At 41.9% G+C, this 20,006-nt stretch overlaps 1 protein-coding gene across 1 annotated transcript in view; it reads right to left on the bottom strand.

The window, feature by feature from the left end:
• Positions 1-20,006, bottom strand: part of LOC139622610 (homeobox protein Meis1) — a 203,937-nt gene that overhangs the window by 117,208 nt on the left and 66,723 nt on the right. The window contains exon 3 of the mRNA XM_071480009.1: positions 17,733-17,982. The gene's annotated coding sequence lies outside the window, so the exon portion shown is untranslated. The remainder of the gene's footprint in view (positions 1-17,732; positions 17,983-20,006) is intronic.

Genomic DNA, 20,006 nt, shown 5'->3' with positions numbered 1-20,006 from the left:
ACAGTGCTAAAGTTAAAGGGGGGTAAGTGCTGAAATCAAATGATACCAGATGCCTTCAGTTGTATGGGCAAGCTACAGTGTGTGTCTGTGTGTGTGCACATTACATGTGTGTTCTTAAAGGACAAAAAGAGAGACTCAACACAGTGAGTCAGTGTAAGCACAAGTGGGAATATCCTGAAGTGTGTTGGTGTGTATGACCCAAGGACATTTTCCTGTGTGTCCTCCCAAGTTCCTGAGTTGGCCTCAGATGCATTCTCCTCCAGCTCAGCCCCACTCCACCAAAGGCCCTGTTATAAAGCATGGGCTTCCAGCCTCTATATGATACTGTATAAAACCTCTCAGTAATGCTCTGTGTGCTTCCAGCAAAACCCCTGAGCAAGGTTATAGTACTAACATGTACTGTATGCTTTATTTATGCATGAGCCACCCTTCTCCTATCCGGGGAAATTCTGATTCTTTTCCCGCGATAAAAGTTGCATGGCCCTACCCACTCCAAAGGGAGTAAATGATTTAACACCAGGGCTTACGGTATGGTAAGTAAGCAACTAATGTTAATTCAGCCTTTTTCTGATAGGGTATCAAGTAGGGGCCGTTGCTACATTTACCCTCCTGTCTCCTTTAAACATGTGGAAGAGAGAGAGGGAGCCCTGTCGTGTCACGCCACATATCATCGCATGCAGTAAATGATTAGATATAAACTTGGTCTGTCAGCTTGTGTAGGACAGAGAGGAACAGGAATTTTTTCTTGGACAACATATATTGATAATCATGTTTTTCTTTTCTATTCTCGAAGGCAACAACAATCGCAAACTGTAGATTCAGTTAGTAAAGTAAGATTTTGAAGATGCTTTTCTTAAAGTTAATTCTTTATTTTGATATCAGTCCTTTGCATTCAGACCTGTGTATGATCTTGTATTTCTGCATGTGTAAAACTGCATACACCCATGCTCATGCATATGTGTGTATATTTCAAAATGTATTTGTTTACCACCCACAGCCGTGCTAATGTGTTTACGTGCCAAGCCATCCTCCCCGCGTCCCTGATCAGGACAGATCAGGCAAAGAAGGCCACATGTGCTACTTAAGCCTCCCTCCCACGCCCCCATCTGAAAGCCTCAAAAATTCAAATCAACATTAAAATAGTTTTATGTGTAAGTAAGATTCAGTGAACTCCATTATTTTCCCCACTATTTGCTTGAATAATTCAGGGAAGATGGCTGAATTATGGATAAAGTGTACAGTTTGAAGAAGGGGTTCATGTGCAGCCCGAGGCTATAGCCTAGCTTTAATGATGTCTGGAGATGGTGGATGGGTGGAGGGAGAAGTTGTTAGCGTCGCAGTCATTTTCTCAAGGATTAAAAACACACTCTCAAAGCAGCAGGGTGGACCAGTGAACCGAGGGCAAGCACAAGGAGTGAAAATGTCAAATTCTGCAGAAACATGGAGGATTTTCTCACTCATCAGAAGTGTAATGTGAGATTTTATTCTGGAAAGTGGTTCTTAATTTGGGTGACGTCATCATGTGTTTGTTTTATTGTGTAGCAAAGCATAAGGCAAAAAGTTGCATCACTGAACATGTTTTTGGTGGCACAGCTGACCATTAGTCAGTATTCATTAGTGAATCAATTTGAATCACATTAGTGTGTTTTAAATGTTTGTTTTCTATTTTATCTTCTGTTTCCTTTCTTGTTTTTCTTTATCTAGTCCCATGACCTGTCCGTGTTGAACATCGCTGCAAATAACAAATAAAATGTGCAACATCACTCCAATCCTCAGAGGAAAACCTGAAGACATCAAGAAAATCTTCAAATTTTGGAAATAAATAAAATAATTACACATGAAAGAATAATAAGATAGGATAAGATTTGATATAAGATAGTAAAAATTAAGATAGAATAAGAGAATAGAAGAATAAAAAATAGAGAAGAATGAAATAGGAAAAGATAGGAGTTTATGCCAAAGCAAAAAGTGAGGCTGAAGAACAGAAATTTTGCACGTGCAGTGTGAACATTATGGTTTCCTGTTGTATGTTACACCTTCAAGGCTTTTGCATCGCATCACATTTGCTGCACATCCAGCCCAAGCCACAGGTTCTAGTTTTCTTCAACTCACTACTACCCTGCTTAAAAGTCTGGAATCTTAAACAGGCACAGAGAGGATTTATACTATTAGCTGGTAGCAATGACATCCAAAAACACACACTTACCCGCTCACACACATAAACACCCTTCAACAGCCAGCAGGGAGTCTTCCTGTTCCTACTCACTCCAACAGTGAAGCCAAGCACAGACTACTCTCCTAATTACCCACCTTCCTCTAATTATCCAATCATAAAACCATTAGCAGTCTCACACCATATTAACATGGTCCCGCCTACATGCCAATTTGTGCAGTGCCAAGATGCAACTGGAAGGGATTTTTCAGTATGTAACCTTACCAAGTGCAGTATCGCACTGAGCTTTTCTTGGCCCCTAACAAACAAATAATACATTTCCAAACAGGATTTAACAGCAATTGCAGTTTTTTTTCATTTCACAATAAAAGCTCAGCAGTTCATTTATCATTATGCTATTAAATAATTCCTGTGCCTGCGAGTTAATACAGTAGCTCTGCTACTATAAAGACCTTATGCAGTAAAAAAAACTTGTCTTAAATGGAAATCATTAGAATCTTTTAATCCCACAAAGAAAATGCTATTTCAGCAGGTTGATCCAGATTCACTTTATCCTCTATGTTACTTACTGGCATTTAAAAACCCACCCAACATGCTCACTTTTCAGCTACTAAAATGTCACTGCGTTTATCTGAAAACAAATAGCTGCTGTAATACAGTAGCTAACGGGGATCCAAACAAACAGACACTAAGAACTAAGACACTCAAAGTGTTAAGCGTAGCAACAGAGTACAGGACACAGGGAGTGATTTCAGACAGGCCACTAGCTTGATTAGCACTAAACTGGTCACAGAAAAACTACATTAACAAACTGGAGGGCTGTAATCAAACAGCACATACAGATGATGCCTCAACAACAGCAGATAAAAGACGTCTTGTTGTCAAAACGGTGGATGTAGCAATGTCAATTAAATGTCTATGAAAGTCTGCCTGTAGCGGTTACTATAGCAACAAATCACCCAAATGAAACTGACTGCTGGTGGAGGAAGACCTGGAGCGAGTGAAAACTGGATCAAACACCATCCTGTTAAAATAACTTTTCTTTAAAAAGAGTCCTCCACCACTTTACACTTCTACAACAGTTTAACATCAAACTTTTTCTTTGTATTCATGTAGAAGACGCTTCGTACCATCCTGGCCTGGGTATAGGACGACTCTGATTATAAGAAGACCTCCTTTTTCCAACAGCTCTTTTTGAGAAAAATACTTTTTGAGGATAAGAAACTCTTTTACAGTCATCCTGTGTGTTTCCTGAGAAACCATTAATCCACAGAGAAGAGCATCCTCATCATCAAAGGTTTTTCTCTCGTATAAGTGAAATCCAGTTACACTTAAATTGCACATTTGTGTATCTTGTCAATCAGTCACATATTCACACTCTCCTGTCAGACTGCTGAAGTTGTCACAATCATTTTTTCAGACAGTCAACACTTTTCCGACTGTCTTTTTGAGCTCATCCTCTGTGACAGCCCTAATTCTTCACTGTCCCTTCCTGGTTCATCTCTGCAGTAAAGACACTGAGAGATGCCATGGACTCACTTTCTCTCATGAGATTATTTCCTGTGTGGCAGCAAAACACATTAAAGCAGCCTTCAAAAACTTCGGCAGGTAAAACTGGGCTAAAGAAACACTTTTCTCACCAGCTCTGAAAGTCTCATGATAAATGGACTTGAAAACACTTCCTAGCTCAGCAAAATTAAAGCTACAAACACTCTCTGTAGAGGATCATGTTGCACTGGTATTCCCTCCATTCAAGAAGCATAAATGACCTTGTGAACGTAACTGTATCGTCTTTGAATGTAAGAAAACCCCCACTTTTTCAAACCTCATTTACAGAACAAAAAGCCTTATATTCAGACCAATACGGTAGTTTATACATATGACAGTGACAAAATATGACGCAAAAGAAAGCTAAGGAGAAGGTGAATCCTGGTAAATCTATTATTGATATGTGCTCAGTCCCAGCGGCATGTTGTGCAACAGAGTCTCCAGATTGTTCCCTCCTTTATTCATACCCATCAGAGGGATGGCAGGTTATTGGAGGGAATGGGGCGGACGAAGAAGACACAGAGCACAGATGTTGGCGCAGCTGCAGCGCACAGGAGATACTCGGGTTAACGGCTAGCGCTAGACGTGCACAGACTGTGTGAGAGGGCTGCTGGGGTGCTAGCTGTAGAGCTAGCTCATCCACCTGACTGATTTGGAAGTCGAAGCAGAGGTCAAATCTGCCAGAGCAACGGAAACAGCAACAGAGAAATGTTGAACTATGGGAAAAGTAGAAGCTAAGACGCTAAGTACATGAAACCATGTGCATGGAGAATATCACTTAAAATTAGGAATTCAACTGGAGGCATTTAGAGCTCCACTAAATATGATTTTATGTACAATCCCTCATCTTTACAGTTCTGAATACTGCTATATCTACCTCTCCAACGGGAACTGACAAATCCAAGCACTCATCTCCTGGATATTTCGCCTCTCTCCTCATTTTGTTTCACTTTGGCATCGGTGAGTGTTGCTGTGTGCAGGCAGGGCAACACATAGCTTTTTCAAACTCTCTCTTATTGGCAGTAGGAGCTGCAAACATGCAAAGATGTCCAGTGCAGCTATAAAAACTGAATTATCTCTACCATTATCTACTCACAAAACAGTTTAAGGCTGGAATCAGTTTTTTTCTATGTAGATTAAAACATTTATTTTCCTGGTGTAACATATAACAGTACTCCCCACCCCCCCTCCCAGAAATCCCACTTGGTTTTCTCAAAAATCCAGAGATGTCTGGATCTGTAGTTCTAATGGTCGCGGGCAATAGGTCCTGCAGTGCAGCACTTTAATAGACTCCAGCAGAAGCTTTGGCAGAAAGTCGAGCCAAGGCCGGGAATGAAACTGAGCCTGTCAACATTGGCAGAGGCACAAACAACCCACAGAAAAACTGTATCACCACACAAAACGTGGAGACAAATCCATTCATTCTGCCTTCCTACAACAGCAACTCCGAACACTGGCTCCACAATGACATTGTTTTAATTTGATGACTCTCTCAGTCTGTTTCTCTGTTTTCCTGTGAAAACATCCTCATTATCTGACCACACGCAGCAAGGTGACGGCGAATAATGGCGCTTTGTCAAAACTGATCCATGCCCAAGGTATGGACTGACAATGGAGGATCTCAGTGTCTCGTCTTTATAAAGCCACACAGCTGTTCCCCCTCCCCACCGTACACAATCAAACCTCTGCCATTCAGTGCCACAAACCAATAAACACTGCCTTTGTTTCAGCTTGACACCATTGTATTGTCTTCATAAAGATTTCTCTTCTTTGGCACAGACTCTTTTTTGTTTGGTTTCCAACTAAGCTGTGTAGTTCTTCTCTTTTTGCTTGAACAATGACACTCACTCATTTTTGATTTTTTTTTTCTTTTCCTTCTGCTGTAGCCCTGATCCACACGTGTTAAGAACAATTATCCTACTTCATAGTCTCCTCTTGTAGGTGGCAGCAGGAGAGTCGTGCTCATTTTCACACTACAGAAATAACAGGAATTCTGAGATTGAGCACTTTCAAACAGATGTTGGCCGTGTCTCTGTTGACTCTGTGCACACCCTGCTGTCAGCAGCCTAATAAATGGGTGATCTTACACTTTAATTTGTTTCATCCTTTGGTAAAAAAGCCAAGGTTAGGCTCCGAGAGAGATGCTGAAGATACCAGACACTTCAAACTGACCTCAAAACCATGACTTGGCTCAGCACGAACACACACACAGAAAGCGAGCAGGAGACACACCCGTGAAATAAGCCACACACAACAGATACAAAGACAATAAAAATAGATTAAACAGAAAATGCTTCCATATGTTAAATACAGTGTAAAATACTTTTCTCAAAGGCTGAAGCAGCAGTTCACTGAACTGCTGTGCAGCACCCCCTGTTGATGAACTTTTTTTCCCCATACTGGCTTTATTTATGTTTAATTGTCCATAATGGTCCACAATAGCATTGTTTCACTGTAATGTTCCTGCTATAAATTCAAATACACACATTGATAGATTATATCACACCAACAGCAAATAAATGGGATGCAACAAAGAAAACAGGATGTAAACTAGACTATAGTAAATTCTAGTAAACATAAATAAACTGAGAAATAAAACACTGAAACACAAAGAACTGCAAAATAGACACAGTAAATAAATAGAAAAATAATAAAATGTCTGCAGAAGTTACACCCAAGAATTTAAGAATCATTCAGTCCCTTTAAAATGCACCAAACCATGGATTACGACTTTAAATGACCTCAGCTGAGCAGCTGCCACTCGTCATCCCTCCCTGCCTGCATCTCCTCCCTGCATCTCCTCCTCCTCTCTCCTCCCCTCTCTCCTCCTCTTTGGAGCAGTGTCGTCCCCCGTCATCTTCAGGTCATAATGTAACATGACACCGGCGGTTGCAACAAGGCCGGCCGGCCAACCCGAGCGTTTAAGACCAATGAATATCATTTGCTCCCGGTAGGTTCCCTGGTGCTTTCAGACGCTACCACCGCCAGACTGAATCAGCGTTTGCGCCTGTCATGTCTCTGACGTGACGGAACACACACGGACACACACCCATAGAGACGCACAACAGGCCAACAAACACACACCCACACCCACACCCACACACACACACACACACACACACACACACACACTGTACCGGCACACACACAGAGCTTGCACCACTGCCTGCAACATGCACAAACACTTTCAAACAGAGGCTCAGTTCAGAAGACAGGCACACATGCACCAACACACACTGCTGCACACACGCACACACACACACACACGCACACGCACACACACACACACACACACACACACACACACACACACACACACACACAGGATATTGTCAGCCTCAAGAGACCACTTTGTTGTTTCTGATGCTTCTGTCGTCCTCAATACACTTCATGCCGCTCTTACAAATCCAGAGATTTCTCACATCTCCCACTTCTTATGCCCTTTTTCAAAAAACCAATAGCTTTCAAGGGTTATCACCATGCAAACCACATTAGGGCCCTTTACAGGTGAAAGCAGCCTTGGTTAGATCCCCTCCCTCATTAGGGGGATTAAAGACGGGGCTGCCCCTCTCCTGGGTTGGAAACAGCCACAATAACCCCCTCGCCTCTCACCTCAGCTCTGGTTTCCTGAGCTTAGACTGCTGTTTAAATTCCCTCCTGCCTCTGAAAATGTCCTCCCTGGGGATCCCCGGGGCTTTGATCAGCCGCCCCCAATGGATGCACCCGTCCACCTCCATACACACCCCTAACCCCACCCACCCTACCGCTGGGGGGAATAAGAGGGCTGAAGGAGGTCAGGGGTAGCCTGGCTGGAGATAAGAGAGAGGAGGCAAAGAATGAAAGGGGAGGGAGGTCTTGTAAAGATCAACTGGGGTTGGGTTAAGGGGTGGATAAGTGGGAGGGTGGTATAATGAACCCCACTAATACCATCTCCCCACACACACACACACACACACACACATTTAAGTAGCCTAATTACCTGCCTGATATGGTGCAATGACAGCACCTGCAACGAGGGGTCAAAGCAGGCGTCTGGGATGTGCTAACAACCCTGTTAGGGGATACCTCATGTTAATGAGAGCTTATCATGTTGCGTATTTAGTTTCATGCTAATAGGACAGCATGTGATCTTAAAAGATCACTAGTAATTCACAGACCGGGCAATCTTTTCATCTTGAAAGTAGCGCTGCCCTGGACGCTGGCTTCACAAGTCGGGTCGTGGGCATCAATCTTACACGACTGAATGTATATCACATGCATTCATGCATAGTAATAATAATCAGTATTTGACATGCAAGCCTGTGTGAGGCTCATTTGCATTGGCAAAGAAAAAATGTGGGAATATGAAAACCCACATTTTCTAAGATGGACCTGATTTTTACAAACCCACAGGAAAAACCCGGAGCTCTAATAATTCAATGGTTGGAGCCCCTCAAGCTTCTTTTCCCTAGAAAGTCAGAGTGATTTAGTCCACACCTGTTTCCTCACTCAAGACCCTGGTTTGAGTTCCTTACCTGTATATTTAACAATGTCCTTTAATGAAAACCATCCAGGAAACCATAAAGCAGCTTTCCCATACAGTAAATGTTCCGTATATATGCAAGGGATCTATTCTGAGACATCCAAGATATCAAAGCAGATCAGAGATAGAGGAGCTTCCAAACTGCTATCTCATCAAATTAACGTTTATTGAGATAAAATGATGCTCCGATAAAAATGGAGAGTGTATGACAAGAGCAAAGAAAATCCTCATCTCACTTCAAGAAAGAAAAGCAGAACTGCCTGAGGCCCAAAGCCGTGACCAAATACAAAGTTTTCACAGGAAGTGATGAAGTAAATTGTGGAAAATTGAGGGGGGTGGGGGGGGCAAGGAGTCAGTGTCATTTGGTAAAAGAGTATTGCAGCCAAAATATTTCCATTTTCCTGTAAAATGGCAGGTGAGCCAATTGAGACTGAATTATGTTGTACATATAGGTCTGGAATATGCGCATAAAGCTCAAGTGTGGAGAGAGCTAAGGCACTTTCTGCTCCTCAGCCTAACCTTATTATTCATTTATTCTCTATTACAATACAACCTCATGAATAATGATACAGCGCAGCGGTCTATACTAACTACTTAATCTCTCTCATAAGCATAACTTATCTTTGCACTGACTAGGAATCGCTTCGTCTGAAGAAATGCTCTATTTCCTGAACACATTTTACTCATTGTTGCAAAGGAGTAGTTAAGCAAGTAAGCATTTTTCATTTTTGGAAATAGGCTTATTTGCTCTCCATTATGAGTTAGATGAGAAGGATGGGTTTATGACCCCCCCTGTAAAATAACAAATTGTTGTTTTTCAGCTTCAGTTTTTGTGCAGATTAAAACAGATAAATACAACATGTTAATTCATGAGGTGGTAGTTGGAGTTTATAACCACTGGACAGGAGGAGGGTAGCTGTTTCCCCTTAGCTAAGCTAAGCTAACCAGCTGCTGGTGGTAACGCCATATTTAACAGTGATATGAAAGTGGTATCAATCTTCTCATCAAACTCTCTGGAGAAAAAAGACTAATAAGCATATTTCCCAACATGCCGAGCAGTTATGGACAGGTGCTAGCACATTCAAAGATGCTGTTGGTTCGTGGGCACATGATTCCTCAAAGATGATACGTGTGTGCTGCTAAATTTCAATCAGTCAGAGTGAAATCATCAGCAAGGCACCACATCTATGCTTGAGCAGACTCACTCAAGATGCCGTGGCAGCGTCCAGAAACAGTGTCAAACAAACCCAGCTGAGGTCAGCCTCCTCTGCACTTAGTGTGGCCAAGTATTAACCCTCTGCCCTTGATGCTAAGTGCTCATTAAAGTCCTTGAGATCAATTCATTTTCTAATGCCAGCCATGTGCATTCAAACACAGGAATATTGCCCACATATCATAACATCGAGATAGATGAGTCAACTTATCGCATCTCATCCCTCCAGCTTTGACGATGATGCCTCACTAAACAGCTCTAAACAAACTCTCTCAAAGCCCTGATGAATAAGTGAAGGGATAAAAGCTACATCGATACCATTCCAACGCATTAACGTGCCAAATAAATAAATAAGTGGTGATGTGCAGGAGGTGGAGCAGGAGTGCGTGGTGGTGGTGGTGGTGGGGGGGGGGGGCGTTGCACATTCTTTTGTACATTGAATCTATCTTATCGGAGCGTGTAAAAATAGCTTGACAGAGGCTAATTGTGCTCATTGCTGAATAATGGATCACAGCGGAGAGGGCCTTCCTGGAACTGGGGCGGGCACGACTGTTCCCTGCTGAACCTAAGGGTTCCTCTGCCTGCTTTTGCCTTCAGGTAAAAAATCTGCCACGACCCCCTCCCCTTCCTTTCCTCCCCCTGCCTTCTTCTCTTCCTCCTCCCTCCTGTTTCTCTTCATCTTCATCTACCTCCATCTTTCTCTTCACTCTGCTTTGTTTATGCCTGTCCTAGAGTTTTTTAAACATTTGAGTCCGGAGCCAAATAGGAAGTGACGACCAAAAACTTTTCTAAAAGGGGGCACCTATGAGAGTGATGATACTTTTTTAAATCTCTTAAATTTAGTTTAATTTGCTATATTAAACATTTAATTAATATTAAACATCTTTAATTGTGGGATTGTATTGGAAATTACTTTCATGAGGATCAGGAATTAAACAGAGGCCTGTGAAATTTAATAATGCAGGTGGGGAAATGCCATCAGTAATGAGTAACATATGTTTGTAATTTAAAGTATCTCTGTATCACTTCAGCAACTGCAGAAAAAGTCGACCAACGTCGGGAGAAAACACACACACACCAATGCAGCAGTGACATAAATAAAATCAGACGATCTACATGGGCTCAGACTTTTGGACCCCACTTTACATACATGTATGTGTGTTTCCTAATATTGATGGTATATGGCATAAAGTCAGTGTTTAAGACAACGGAACAACAATTAAATTCAAAAGTTGTAGTTTCCCCTAAACCCTGACAGCAGCAACAAAAATAAAAAGAAAACTAATCCTCTTACTCTGCACCACCCACAAGTCAGAATCAGGCTTTGTTGGTAAATACCCATATCAAGTTTGTTGCTTCACGTCTAATATGGCATCAAAGTTGTCGTCCATGTGACTGGGGAAAGTTGAAAGCGTGAGGTTGCAACTTTGCATAAACGTCTTAGCCGCTATCGTCTCATCAGGGGAACGTGTGCAGCTGATGGAAGACTGCTTACACTTATTCCCCTCAACAACTAAAGGCTTGTTAAAAACTGCTTTTCGTCTATCTGTCGTTTGATATGTGTGCACAGCTAATGAATTGCATTCTTTGGGAAGTTAAAACAGTCTTTGTTGTCGGTGTCAAAGAGAGAAAATGTAGTTGTTCTGTTTTCACTTGATCTTGAAGACTGACATGGTCCTTTCCAGCCTGAGTACGTTTCATGTCCTTCTGGAAAGCTGTTCAAAATCAATCCAAACATTTCCGAATTAATGAAAAGCTGACATTTTACAGATGTGACACACACCCCAAAAACAGCTCTGTATATTTTGCACAACTGCTGTAGCTTCTGAGAAACTGTAGATAAGAGCTGTGATAATCGCTCTGACAGACATAACATCGCTTAGACAGATAACTTTATCTTTCATTACTCAGATTTTACACCCTTTGCAGCATTAATCAAGATAAACATCTCGGATCCTTGTTGAGTCGTGTATATCAGTGTCTCCTAATTGACGCAAAATATTAAAAGAAGCTTTGGACAAAATACCAGCAGGGTCCACTACTTTACACTCTATATGTGTGTGTGTGTGTGTGTGTGTGTGTTTGCACATGCACACGTTTTCATGTGTATGCTGGCTCCTTTGATCACAACTCAACTCTATGAAATTTTCCTCTGATAATTACTGAGCCCAGAATCTCTCATCTCCCTCATCCAGCTGTCCCAAACATGAGCCGCATCGGCCGATTCTGTTGCAGTGTTTTGATGTGATTGGAAGAACAACAGTCTCAATGGTTTAGAGAAAGTAAAGCAATCAGATTACACATTAGTTTAGCATGTAAAAAGATTGTCATTTATTTTCCTCTATATCTATAATTCAGTTATTTATTAAGACCATCAAGAAAAAAATTACAATGCAAGCACATCTACTAAATTACTACATAGGATTTATTATAAAATTGACACTATTTCAAAAGTAAATAAATTGTATTTAACAAACTGAAAAAATGGGGTGACTGAATAAACGACAGTATTATGGCTTAAGGGTGGAGCCTTTTCTGCCAATGTTGGCTGACTTAAATAAAAATGTATTATTTTCTTAAATAAATTTAAAAGAAAAAAAAAAGAAAATGCATCATAAAAATCTGCACCACACAAGCTTTCAGCATCAAGACTCAGCTGCATTTTCCACTTTGTTTTGCTCTTATGCTCCTCAGCTCATTACACTAGCTGCTGTCCAGCCAGGGCTGGTCAGTTGTCCATTTGTCCATAAGGCCTGATGGGAGAGCAGACCACTCTTATCAATATTTCATGTAATCATATGATGTTGTGTTTGGTCAATCTGCCTTTTATGGTCTCATGCTATCTTAAGCTGAAGCCGTCAGTACTTAGGGCCGCAGAGGAAATCAATGGGCAGGATAACATCAGCGGCCTGCTGGTTACTGTAAGTTCTGCACGACTATGTTAACGTTTCCTGTAATGTTGACATCACAATGTTGTTACGACCCACTGAGGGAGAATTTGACATCCAGCAATATGTTTTTAATAGTACCCATGTGGGTATAGAGCCTCTTAATGTTTGGCAAAAGAAAAGTTCTCTCTGTGTTGTATTCTACGTTTACCTCAAATAATCTGCAGCATTATTTTTATGTTTTAATGTAAAAATGTAAATTGTATTTGTATTTTTATGCTGCCTTTATGTGAGTATTATTTTAAAATAATTTAAAAGAGGAAAAAAAAACAACCCTCCATCTTACTTTCCCATATACGTAAATTACAAGAGCTGTTTGGGTTTCCATCACTGCATCCTAATGCTACCTGACATTTCCGAACTGTTTTAATATTCCAATATTATGATCAACGGCTCGTAATGCAGGCTGCATGAATAATTTCAGCGCATTTGGTGGAGGCCTGATTATTTGAAACAAGTTCTGTTCTGGGCTTGCGGGGAGCCGGCAAATCCAAAAACACCATTAGCCAGGTGGTATCCCATGAATTAAAAATTCAAATTAAAAATTTTAAAAATACTTCGGGAAAAGGCCGAAGTATTTCCTACATTGTGCGCCACATATGCGGCGCCTTAGCTTGTGCCCGTGTCAGTGAAATGAAAATCAGCGGAACGGCTCGGAGTGGCAGCATGTCAACAGAGACAGACAGAGGGAGATAGGGGAATAATTGTTGGGGAATTAATCAGTTGGGAATGCTTTTCCCTTATGCCATCCTGTGTGGGTGAGAGTAACTGCAATACAGGCCAAATGGAGACTTAAATTTACACCATTACAAACATGTTTATCTTTATCCCTGTGCTCTGTGGTGTGGGGGTAAAGTCTGTGTGATGCCAGTTCAAAGCATTGTCGCATTTAACCGTGTCACAAACTTATCTCCCTCAGGGTTTTTTTTTTTTTTTTTGCTATTGTCTGTCAATCGTATAAATAAACAAGGAAAAAGTCTGGCCAAAAAAAAAGTGAGGGGATGTGAGAGATGCCCTCCTTAAAAAAGTGAATCACAAAGGTCACGACAAGTCAAAGAACTGGCAATATGACTGAAAAATATTTTCACATTTGTTTAATTTTTGTGAATGAAGTTTTTACTTTCTCACCCCCTCCTTTCCCTCCCATGATGAACTTGTTTTGTTAAAAGCGCTTCATAAATAAATTTGTCTTGACTGACTTGACTTGCCCTGTGGGTACCATCAACATACAATTTCCATATTCACCTAATTGTGTCAGTCACTCAGGTCAGAGAGATGCTTCTCTTGCAATTTTCAAAGTTCAACACAAACCAGAAGAAGGAGGGAGAGAGAAAGCGGGGGGAAAGCAGCCTGTGAGGTGGCGACTCTTGACACTGACAATGCCAAAAACTTGGTGGTGTGAGGAGAAAAAAAATTAACGACACTAGACAATAAATTTTTCATTCACTCTACACACCCAAGGTGAAATAGTCGAGCTGCAGCTGCAGCGTGACGTGTAAAATGTGTTTGGATCTGGCCTGCAAACACTGCTGAGGAGCCCATGAAAGATGCATGGAGCCACTGGAGAGGTATAAAGAATTTAGAGATATAAAGGATATATGACAAATAAATCAGGATGCAAATCTCACCGGGTGCCACTGGGAGTTCTCCAATGAAAACGGCTTGAATAATTGAAGAGGAAGAGGAAACATTTCATCAATGAGAAGAGCTGTGGAAAACGCTCTTCCCTCCATTTCTTAAACCTTTCTTAGGGGGCTCTTCTAGTCTTTTAAAAACGACAATGCAGAAGGGAACTGACGGAGGCAAGTGTGCAAGTTCATGAAATTGTCTTTTAGAAGCAAATTATTAAACATATGCTCATAACAAAGGTTTCAAATGATGGGGTCTTTTTTTTGGGGGGGGGGGGGGTTATCAGAGAGCACAAAACATATTTAGCAACAGTGCCAAAACTAAAAAAAATGAAGGGCTGAGAAAAAGTTACTGCAATGTGATACAGAGAAAACTAAAAGTAAACCAGAATCCAGCTGCACATTTTCCCAGATGCTATAGTGAAATGCCACTGCTGCTCAGACTGTGAAAGACATCTCCATTTCCAAAATACACTTCTTCCTTACCTCCACTAGCGCTTTAGCAGATGAGACTATGGGCACCTTTCCTAAACAAAATGCTGCTCTGTTACTTTATTTATTCTCAGTTCTGCTCAGTTTTTTTTAAATGTATAAAGATGAGATGATGACTATCACTTTCCTTTCTGGCCAACTCACCTCATCCTGCCCTTCCTGTCTCTTCGGTTCTTCATTACTTTCAACTCTATCTCTCAATTTTCAGTTTGTTTCCTTTTTGGCATGACTGAAAATGTTATTGCCAGCTTAGCAAACAAAATATGAAATCTCCAAACAAACATGTTACATATTTAAACTCTGTTGTTCTCGCCAGAAAAAGAGCAGACATGGTGAATGAGGGGGGAAAAAAAACTTTACATAATGACGCCGTCTTGCCAGTTCAGCCAGACGCTCCACATCGAGGGGGGAAAAAAACTATTCTAACGGGAACTCATCACCATGGTGAACCTGGGTTGCCAAGCACGACTGTCTTGGCAACAGCGTCACCAGGGATACTGGCTCCCCCTAGATGGGGTTCATTGATTAGAGTTGGAGCTCACCCCAGAGTCCTTGGAATCGTTAAACACTGTAGGTTTTTTTGGAGAGGGGGAATGAGAGCCCAGGGAATTGTGGGAAGGACTTAGAGGTCATATTCATTAAGAGGTTGGAGGCCCTGTTCTGAGTCCAAACTGTATTTCACTCCCTTTCATCCACCTTCATGACATCACTGGTGAGATAATTATTGGATAACCTTCATTAGAGAGATCCTGGTTTAAGATGATGTCTGCTGATGCTGTATAAACTTTACTGCTGCTTCAAAGGAAGGAAACACACTTCACCGAGGAGTTGAAGGTCACTCCTGAGCGTTGGTTGTTTTCACTTTTTAGCCACCAAAACTGATGATGAACTGGTTTCTGAATTACAGCACATATCCTGCGATCTTTACAGACACTAAAACTTGGGTTCAAATCTTGTGTGTTTTTCTCTATAACATTACATATTTATGATTAAATAAACAAGAACCAGAGTTTAAAAAAAGAAAAAAAAAAAAACGAGTGGGTGTCATTTGATCAGATTTGATTGATAGTGACCAAGTCCTGATTCAGCTTTGACAGAAATATGATCATGAAGGATACCTATGCCTATAGTTCAAAACTGATTGATGGCCTTTAACATTACAGCACCACATCAAGTCACTGGTAATACATTTTCTAGTTCTGAACCCTTAACCCTTTTGTTTGGCGTATTTGTCTTATTCTCCTGGATAATTCATCAAACTTTTAAGTTCTGGCATCACGTTATTTCATTACTGATGCCACAACAACAGAATCAGATGGGAGGAAACTTCAGCTTATCTAAAACATTTATCTAAAACATCGAAAACAAAAGCCAGAATTAAAGAGGAATCTGAGAGACAGAACTGCCATTTTTCACAATAAAATGTCAAGTGGGAGGAAATCAATTATAGACGGGACAGACACAAACGTTTGTTCACCTGAAGCTGCCTCAGTGCAGCCTCCACACATTTTGCACTTAGACTGATTCATCACAGATCAATCAGACATTTGTTTGAAGTAATTCTTGCACACGCTCAACAGATGATGACAACAAATCTCATAGATCTAAACTTCCCTGTCCCTCCTCACCCCCATTAAAATACCAATTACACCACAGTTCAATTACAAATACACAGAAATAGGATATATCATTATATTTCAGAGCAGTGCTTAAGATCAGGTTAGCCATTCTCAAATCAGAGACAGCAGCAGTGTATGTAGTTTTTCATGAAGCGTAAATAGTAAATGAAAATAGAAGGACAAGAGAAGCAGCTTCTATAGCGAGAGAGAAGACCAGGACATAAAATCCCACTTGAGATTCAACACATTTCTTTAGTTTTGCCTGAGTGGTCACAACAGGAGTCGGCTCGACACAGAGTCCTGAATGATCTGTCATTCTCAGTTACGTACAGGTATGCTTATGAGTTGACGTGACACTGTTGTGACAAATGCGTGAGCTCTGTGTCACATCTCATACTATAGAGTGACTGACATCACAAAGAACATACACTCATCGGCTGACACAGCCTGTCTACACTCTTTACATTTTAAATGGAGTGGACCTGACAGATCTAATGTGTCCTCAGATGTGGAACAGTTTCCTCTCTTGTAAGTCCTGATGATGAGAGTCAGGAATCTGCACTTTGCTTCCAGAGAAAACTGAAAGAGAAACTTTAGGTCCAATGCGATTTTACCCATCAAGATCAGTTTTCTACTCATGAGCACTACTCAGCCTAAATGTTTCTGTGAGTCTGAATGAGCTTTGTCAAAAAACCCCAGTGATGACCTCAGAGTTATCTTTGGGCAAAGAGACTATTAAGACATGGATGTTTACCAGGCAGGAGGGATCTAACAAAAAATGCTATCATGGAAAATGGAGGATCTGCTGCTTTTGGACCTTAACCATAGCAGGGCCTAAAATTAAGGAGCCCTGAGCCCCTGTTGCTTCTATTTCAACCATTGTTTTTAATTTGTTATTTTTTTAGGTCATTTTTTTGGGTGTTTTTTTGCCTTTATTTGACAGGGGAAGTGGAGAGAGACAGGAAACAAGAGAGAGCGAGCGAGTGAGGGGGGGCATGCAGTAGAGGATCCGGCTGGCTGGGAGTCAAACCGGGGACCTGCTGCTCAGGGCTCAGTATGCCCATATGGTATGTGCCCTAACCACTCAGCCATCAGGACACCCCGACCATTGTTTTTTTATTCATTCCTTGTGATTCCCCTGGTTTTATGGGAGCGTACAACTAAATAACTGACACAGTTTCAGAGACAACTTGGGTCGGTTGGTATGTTTTTCCTAAGCTTTGAAAGGCAGATCATCAAAGTGTTAAGATGAAATAAAAACTTATTTCACAAAGACATGATCCTCATGATAGGATGCAAAAATAATCTTACATGTCTATTAAAAATTTGCACAATGCCAGAGTGAAACTTGGCTCTCTGGTCAGAGAAGTCTGAGTCTATTTGAATATTTTCTTATTTTCTTGTGTGCGTTTTGTTCCTAAACGAAAAATAAAAATAAAAAAAATAAACAATGAGACAAAAATATGAACTGTGAACAAAATATGAACTGTGTTACCTTGAAGAGTGTGTTTGTTTGCATGTTCCAATGTGTATGTGTGTGTCCATTTGACTCTGCCTGTGTGAAAGAGGGGCATGGGTGGCAGGGCTACCTTGAAAGAGAGATGAGAGGAACTTCCTCTTCTTGGAGCAGGCACAAAGCAGCAGGCAGCAGTGTGAGGGAGGGGCAGGATAGTGGGTAGATGGGGTGAGGGCCAGTGCTAGGGGCGAGGGTCTTTGTGCGTTTTGTTAGCAGTGGCGGCACCCCTCAGGTCCAGTGGACACACGCCTGGTTCATTCGACGACAGCTTTGTCTGCGCTTGGAGGGCAGCCATGAGCCGGGCGCGCAGGTTGTCGGGACAACTGTGCAGTGAGACACACACATTGACACACACACACACACACACACACACACACACACACACACACACACAGATAAGGATGGAAATTGGTAAACACAGTCGGCACAGTTCATGTTGTGATACAAAACACAAAATGCAAATCATTACAGTGGATCACAAGCTGCCAAATTTCGGAGGCAAAGTGTTAATAAAAAAAAAAAAGTAAAAGTATGAACTAGAATATTACTGAGGTTGCCATAAAAATAGCTTTTCCTAATTTCACGGAGCCACCAGAAATAAAGCTGAAAAGACCCTGTGTGTGATATGTGGGTTTTTGTGTGTTCACATGGTAGATTTGTGTGTGCTTGTCTACCTATGTCTGTCTAAGCACTCGTCTCTGGACCCCGTTCACCTGGGGCAGGCGTACAGAGGAATGTGTTGGGCTGCGCTCCTCTCCAGCCCTTGTGCATCTTTCAACCCTAAACTATGCCAGGATCTCAGAGAAACAGAGCATCCGTTGACAGCAGGCGCTCCTCCAAAGACATGCTTCTCATGCCCTGTGGAGGCCCCCTGTACAGGAGACTCCGTCCCCCCTCGTCCAACCCTTGCTCACTCCTGCAATCAAAGACAGCTTCATTATCTGCTGACTAATTTTGTGCCTGCCCCCAAGACGACTCTCAGGTAATGGCCATGCAGGTTCGCCCTCCTCCTCTGCACCTCTCCAGAACAGCCGCTCTGAGACTTTGAGGCCACAAAGCTGCGTCTTCCCCCCTCAACAAAGGGTCCTCTCACAGGCCTGGGCCTGCGTTGTGTCCCCCCTCCCCCCCTCCACCTGCATGGGGAGGATAGGGAGGAGAGGGGGGAGTCGAATCTTGAATCTCCGCAGCAGGAGAGGAGCCAGCACTGGGACAGACAGTGATACAACATTTGAATGCCCCGACCGGGGACACACCGTCGTGCCTCTCCAATTAAATTATCCACTCCACAATGGCGAGGCCTCGAGAATTGACACCTCCATTGAGAGTGTGTCAGCAGCTTTGTGGGGACCGAAAATTTCCATCTCTGCAGAAATAGATTTACTCCCAAGGGGAGCAACAATGGCAGGGCAATCCCTCTAATGCTCGTTTTTGAGAGGAAAATAGGGATGAGAGCTGGGGATTTGGAAGGTTTACTTACAGGAACCGAGGGAATTCTCGTTTGGAGGTGATAATATATCTGAAGTGTCTTTGACAAAATGCAATGTGGGATGAACGTGTTGTTTTTCAGGTGTAAGCCAAAATCACCCTGGACAGTGTAACGCGTTTCAATAAGTCTAATGTAATGCACTTCTTTTCTTTTCTTTTCTTTTTTTTTTTTGCACAAGCAAAAGCTGAGTGATTTTAGCAGTTTAGCAAGTGTTTCCCTGGGCAGCGCGGGTGACAGCCAGAATTCATTCAGTTCTAGTTACAGTATGTCATTTCAATGTTTCTGTCCATAGAAACAAACACACACAGTTAGCTCTACACAGAGATCGTAAGAGGCTCCTTGCAACAAAGACTAAAGTAAAAAAAACATAAAGTCACTGAGTAGAGAGAGTCAGAAAAGATTAAGAAGGGATTGACATGCAGCAGATACTGTATTTACCTTGACCCACAGAGCCATGAGGACGCCCACAGTCTGTGTATTAAAATGCTGTTGACATGAGGTGCCTCCAGAAGTAAAAAACCCTGAATGACACATAGCAGCCCGGTAGCTACGCCACAGACATCTCCAGCTCAAGACATGGGCACCCAACGGAGCAAACACACTGACTGCCAATTCCCTCAGGCAAGGTTTGGAAAACACACAACCTGACACCTCTAAAGTGAGCGTAGCCAACTGACACATCTGCATAGTGTGGTTGTCATCTTTTCCACATGAAGCAGAGCAGGCGCAGCTCCATTTCGACCAACAAAGGCCGCTGTTCACATCCTGTTCCCTAACAACAATGGTGTCTTTTAATCACAAGCACAATATTTCTCTAATCTTATCCAATGAGTTTTAGCTTCCTACACTGAACCAAACATT

The sequence above is a fragment of the Trachinotus anak genome, unplaced genomic scaffold (genome assembly GCF_046630095.1).
Source record: "Trachinotus anak isolate AG129_WGS33_773 ecotype Australia unplaced genomic scaffold, CSIRO_AGI_Tana_v1 ptg000007l, whole genome shotgun sequence".
In the NCBI taxonomy this organism is placed as follows: Eukaryota; Metazoa; Chordata; class Actinopteri; order Carangiformes; family Carangidae; genus Trachinotus; species Trachinotus anak.
Note: the sequence above shows the minus strand (reverse complement) of the source record. Positions and strands in the feature narration are given on the sequence as shown.